The following is a 6,171-nucleotide window of genomic DNA, read 5'->3' as shown; positions in this document are numbered from 1 at the left end:
AGATCTGCTCCAGATGGATGAACCAACTGAAAAGAATGCGAGGGGGATTGCAGGCAGGAATTACCAAAAAACTCACCCATCTTCATTTTGCTACAGTAACTTACGTAGTCTAATAGGGTTCTGCTCAATAGTAATTAACTAATAATTATTCATTAATATACTGATGAATGGATAGAAATACACTTGATGGTGATGGCACATTAAGAATATATCCTACATGTTGGTGCATTGGCTTGTCTTTTAATTGCATAATAGTTTGGGTTGCCCTGGTTACTTATTTCAAAATCAAGTGAGAAATCATGACTTGAATGGCTTCCTTTACCCAGCACACACTGCCAACGTATTTTAAGAATTAAGGACCGTGATATTGGCTGTGTGATGACAAGCAAATCAGGCTGAGTTATCTGAAGAAAAAAATCTGATGCAGGCAGAGGAAGAACCAGGCATGACCTTGATTTCTTCTCCCTCCCAAACTGCTACCCAAATTTGGGTCTTGGGTTTGCTTAGCAAACATTCAAAAACAGTATTGATTATGTCTCACAATCCTTTTGCTTGAGAGGGAGGGAAAATAGGGTTTTAAATAGATTCTTCTATACGTGCAAAATGTTTTGTTGTTTTGTTATGTAAAACAACAAAACTTGTTTTGTTATGAAAAAAGTAATATTTCCTGATGTTTCTTGGTCATTCATATCTGAAAATATTGTGTCAAAATACATACTGCATTCATAATGCAAAAACAAAACAAAACAAAACATTTACATTGCTGGTCTGGAGCCAGGTTTAAGGTTTGGTTTAATTTAAATCATTAGTATCTTTCAGCGGAGGGGGTGGCCGTTTGAGTTTTGCAGAAAGGCAGAACTATTGCTTGCTTTAATCCTCATTCTCCTTTTTAAAATTCTAAAATGTTAAATGTTAAAATGTTAAATGAAATATCAAATGTTTTAAAAAATCAACTCTCATTCTTCAGTGAGGAAATGATCTGAAAAACAGGAGGCTGATAGCAGAAGTGCGCCCATAAATTTTGTTTGGGCCATTTCCCCTTTTTAAAGTTAGTCTTTCTGAAAAATAATAAAGTAAAATAGACACAGGGAACTGGTGGCCTTTCAGAAATTAGACTAAAGCTCCCATCATCTCTGGTCACTGCTCATGCTGGACTAAAGACTGTTTAGTGCTAAAATTGCCCTTGGGGATACTTGGCAGTCACTCCTTAGTTTTATAGGCTTGGTCTATAAAGCAATATAGCAGTAAAGAAATAAAGCAAATATCTCATATGAACTGTTTCTATGCTATGTTCTGTTGCATCTGTGTTCCTCTTCCAACATAGTTTGGACTATGGAATGGGTTTTACAGAAGCTTTCTAAAGAAGAAAATTTCCCCTTGTTCATGAATATATTCACACTGACAATCTGTAGATAGCCTTCATATTCCATGAGTTTAAAAAAAATCCAAAAGTTCTGAGTATATCATGATATGACTTCAGGGCCACAACTAGGGTCTGTGTCACCTGGGGCAAACATGGATTCCCTGCACTCATTTTGGCGCCCCCCCAGCGTGGCGCCCGGGGCGCATGCCCTGGTTGCCCCCCCCCCCAGTTGCAGCCCTGTATGACTTTACCACAAGTCAGCTCCTTAGTTGCCTTCATTATGTAATTTTTCATGTTCCTGAAAAACAGAATAACATACCCTAAAATCTAAAATACTGCTCTAAACTTTGTACACTGCCTTTCAGAAATGGTGCTCCTCTTTTGAGTAGTAATAGCACATATATAACTGCACATAGACACAGCACATAGGGAGAACCAACCCCAACACAGGCACAACACGTTACTTCATTGCAAAGAAGAAAATACAGACCCCTCCTTTGGCCACTGCTGGTAAAGCGGTTGAAAAGCCCTCTCCCTACCTTGTCACATTTACTATGTCTGGAGCATACCCAATGTAGGGCTGGAAATCGAGGGAGGCCCACAGTAATAGTCCTCTTCTCCACATATGGAAGGGGAACTTGAAAGTATCTGACAGGCTTTTGCAAGATCAATATAGAAATGCTTGTCAAGTTTTGGGCAGTAAGGATACAAGGTAAATGTATACACAAAAGAGAGAGAGAGTGGGTTATGTACACAGGCATAGTATATATGCTATACACCCACGCATGAGCATGTGCATAAACATGCCTTAAGTGTCTGGAGAATAAGTGGGGCAAGAAGAATAAAGCTTTTTTTTTTAAAGGAGGAAATGTAGTTTGAAACAAAAAAATATTCAAAGGCCTGCCTGCAGCTGTGTACAGGAAGGCAAACAGAAAGTGTTCTGCTTCAAAGCAAACACTTTTTTTCGAAGCAAAATACAAAAACTTCCGTTGATTACATCTAAGCCCCTAATAAATTGTAGCAAACTTTGTATTTTAACAGTGATGCAAGAAAAATTGGCAGTGAGATATTTAGGAGTTTTACTATACAAACAACTCCCTCTCCAGCAGCATCTGCAGGTGGGGCAAGGGGAGCAAATGCCAAAACCAGTATCACACCATCACAGCACAAATTCTGGTCCTTTTCGATTGTATGTGCATCAAGACATGGCACCCATGTACATAAGCAGCAGAGCCTGCATTACATCACTTCTTTTGTCATTTGGATGAAACTCAGATTTTGTATATTCCGTATTCTTATGGACTGGTTTCCTTGGAATATAAAAATCAAATTTTCTACTCCCATCACCTATGAGAGTTACAGTACTTTATAGTTAGAATATCCAGGAATAATTTTAAATATTATGATTCTTTTTTTTAACTAATTTTACTGCCAAGCTATTTTTCTTATAAATACATGAAAAACATCTTAGTAGCTTACTAGCTAGTGATGAATGTTTTTGGATGCGCTCAAATAACACTATTTCCAGCTCTCCTAAATGCACAAAAATACAATAAGATCCAGAAACAAATATTGCCTTTCTGTGCTTTGCTGGTGTAGTACAAATTTATTAAGAAGCTAAACTCCAGTCATTGCTGAGCTAAAGTTGCTTTAATCAAAAGCTGACCCACTACACTTTTTATTGAAAACATGTAGAAACTCATGCCAGCGCACATGCTCCCAAAGACTATAAAATATGTCAGCAAGTGGGTGTGGCCTTCTAATCCTTCCACCATTGTCAACCTCAGATAATTCTGCAATATATACAAAGCTGTGGGAGTGATTTAAGTTAAACTTGTTCTTAGTAGAGCGAAGCACTGCTTTGGGTAGCAATTGCCTGGGGCAGCAGTGGCAACCTCCCAGCTACTCCTTCTGCGTTCTCTAGACATCCCCTGCTGAATGATAGAACTAGATGTGAGAGGATGTTAACTCACCACTGCTGTTCAAGGAAGATTCCTCTGCCATCCTGTTGGCTTCTGTCCACAGAATGAGTAAGGATGCAATTCACCCAACAAGTGAAAGTTTATTTGGTAAAAGGGGCTAAATTTTTTGGTTATAACATACAATGGAACAATGGGAGAATATGTGGATGAAAGGACTGAAATTTACATTATGGTACAATCTTAAAGCGAATTTTTATAAAATGATGTATCATTGGTATTTGTCTCCAGTAATATTGTCTAAAATGTATAAAGGTACTTTGGATTTATGCTGGAAATGTGAACAACAAGAGGGGACATTTTGTCATGCTTGGTGGACATGTAAAAAAGCTAAAAGAATTTGGATCCAAATACATACATTAATTCAGAAGATTTTAAAGATTAATATTCAACTGAAGCCAGAGATATTTCTTTTGGGATTGATTGACAAAAAGTTGGGAAAAACCAATGGAACTTATATTAGTTTCTGTTAATTTTTATTTTTCTTAAAAATTTAATACTATACAGTTATTATTTAAAAAAGGATGCCATTCACCCAGCACAGAATCTTGCCTAGTCCCGATTTCTATTTAATTTAATGTATTTATTTATTAAACATATTTCTACAGCACCTCAACCAAAGAAACTCTTGAAAACTTACACAGAGAAAGAACAACTTCAAATATCTATGCTACAAAGGTAAAAAAAAAAGTGTGACAATACAATGCAAAAGTAAAACCCTACAAATAAAAATAAAGACGGCAACATCAAGTCAGGGGAAGGTTCTTTGAAACAGCTTGGTCTTCAAGAGCTTCCGAAAGACAAGTGAAGAGTCTTTTGATATGACTACTGCAATGCTGCAGATCTGTTGATCTAAATTCTGGGCCAGTGTTTTTTAAATTTGGAATTGTACTGTTTTCAGTTGTGCTTCCTTCTAAGCAGTTTCAGAAGGAAAGTTATTGGGATCTGCCGGGGGGTGGGGGGGCTTCAAGTCAGTATTGACAAGTCCGCAGTTTTCTTGGCATGGTTTTTTGGATGTGGTTTGCCATTGCCTGCTTCTGAGGGCTGAGAGAAAGTGACTGGCCCAAGGTCACCCAACTGGCTTTCTGCCTAAGGTGGGACTAGAATTCATGGTCCCCTGGTTTCTAGCCTGATGCCTTAATCACTACACCAAACTGGCTCTCTAAAAGATAGGCATGGAAAAAATAAGTTACTATCTCTTATTATTATGGTCCCAATATTGATTCTCCCTCCAAGCCCCCAATTTTCCAAACATCGTTGTTCAGATTTTTAAATAAACATAAATGTGAAATGAATTTCTTTATCTCAGAGTGACTCAGGCTGCTCAATACCTCAAGATATGGTTCCTTAACAACGTTTTTTTTAATATACCAGAAATCGCTGGCTTCACACATGCTGAATCGAAACCAAAGAACATTATGCTTTAGTGTGATGCGTGAACCAATGCAGTTTCTAGTTTGGCTCCCACCCTATAACCAGGCTATAGTGATAACAGGAATACAGAGAACCACCAGGGCGACACCATTAGTTCTGGAAGGAACTCCAAGAGTTGCAGAAGAAAACAAAGCTATAGCTTAGTGTGCTAACCAGATCTTAGAACAGCAGCGGCTTCTGGGAATTGAGGAGACTGAATTTGAGAGCCCATTTAGTTCCCAATAATTATAGTAAGCATCCTGGAAAGAACAATTTTAATGGCATGAATTTGTATTCATTTCATTTTATACCACCTTTTCTCAAGCTGGAGTTCTAAGAATAACAGTAATATTATTCTTAATAATATAATAATATAGTAATAGTAATAATATAGTAATAGTAATAATAGTTAATTTAGCCTGATTTATCTGGAGAACAGTAAATTATGGAATAGTATTAGCTTGTATGAGACTTGTTACTGAACAAAAATGTGTCAAAATCCATGTTTTTAAGATGCATTTCTGAATACATTTACTTTGCTATAAGCCCCACGGACATTAATCATCTGGATTAGGCATTCATAGAATCGTACCCTTATTTGAAAATGAGTGTAGAGGTATAGTATTTAATTTATCACTGATTGAATCAGGGGCTGGACTAGAGGCATCCTAACTTGTGTGTGCACCTTCGAGTCAGTGTTGACTCCTGGTGACTGCCTGGACAAGTCCCTGCCGGTCTTTTTGGCAAGATTTTGGGAAGCTGTTTGCCATTGCCTCCTTCCTAGGGCTGAGAGTGATTAGCCCAAGGTTACCCTTGGCTTCATGTGTAAGGCAGGACTAGAACTCCCGGTTTCTAGCCTGGTGTCTTAACCACTACACCAAACTGGCTTTCTTCCTAACTTATGGCTGCATTTACATAAAAAACTAAATCAGGTTTAAAAATTATGATTGACAAAGTCACAGTGGCTGTGTTCACATATGTCCCAATGGCATTCATGCATCCCACGAAGCCACGGCTTGTTTTACAATGTTTTCAGAATTAATCGTGACTGTCTGTCTACCCCCAGCTATAAACCTCTGTTCATAAGTCAGTTTCTGGATTCACACATTCTACTAATCCACAATATGGGTTGTTTGTTTTTTGGCTTCGCACATTCGCGAGCCCATCTGCTTTTGGCGTAGGCAAACCTAGCCACGGGGTTCTTTGAGGAGGAAAAAACGGAACCTTCGCCCATCTATTCTCAGAGTTTGTACTATGATCTTCCGTGGTCCCTGCACGTCCTCGGATCAGCGGTGACAGAACCGAAGAAACTTTTTTTTTCCCGCTATTTAGACCTGGGAATTTTTAAACAGGGAAAACTACGTCAATCCAACTGAAGAGGAGCGAGTACTTAACGCCGTCCAGCAACAGAGGTTT

This window comes from Candoia aspera, chromosome 1 (genome assembly GCF_035149785.1).
Source record: "Candoia aspera isolate rCanAsp1 chromosome 1, rCanAsp1.hap2, whole genome shotgun sequence".
Lineage (NCBI taxonomy): Eukaryota > Metazoa > Chordata > Lepidosauria > Squamata > Boidae > Candoia > Candoia aspera.
Note: the sequence above shows the minus strand (reverse complement) of the source record.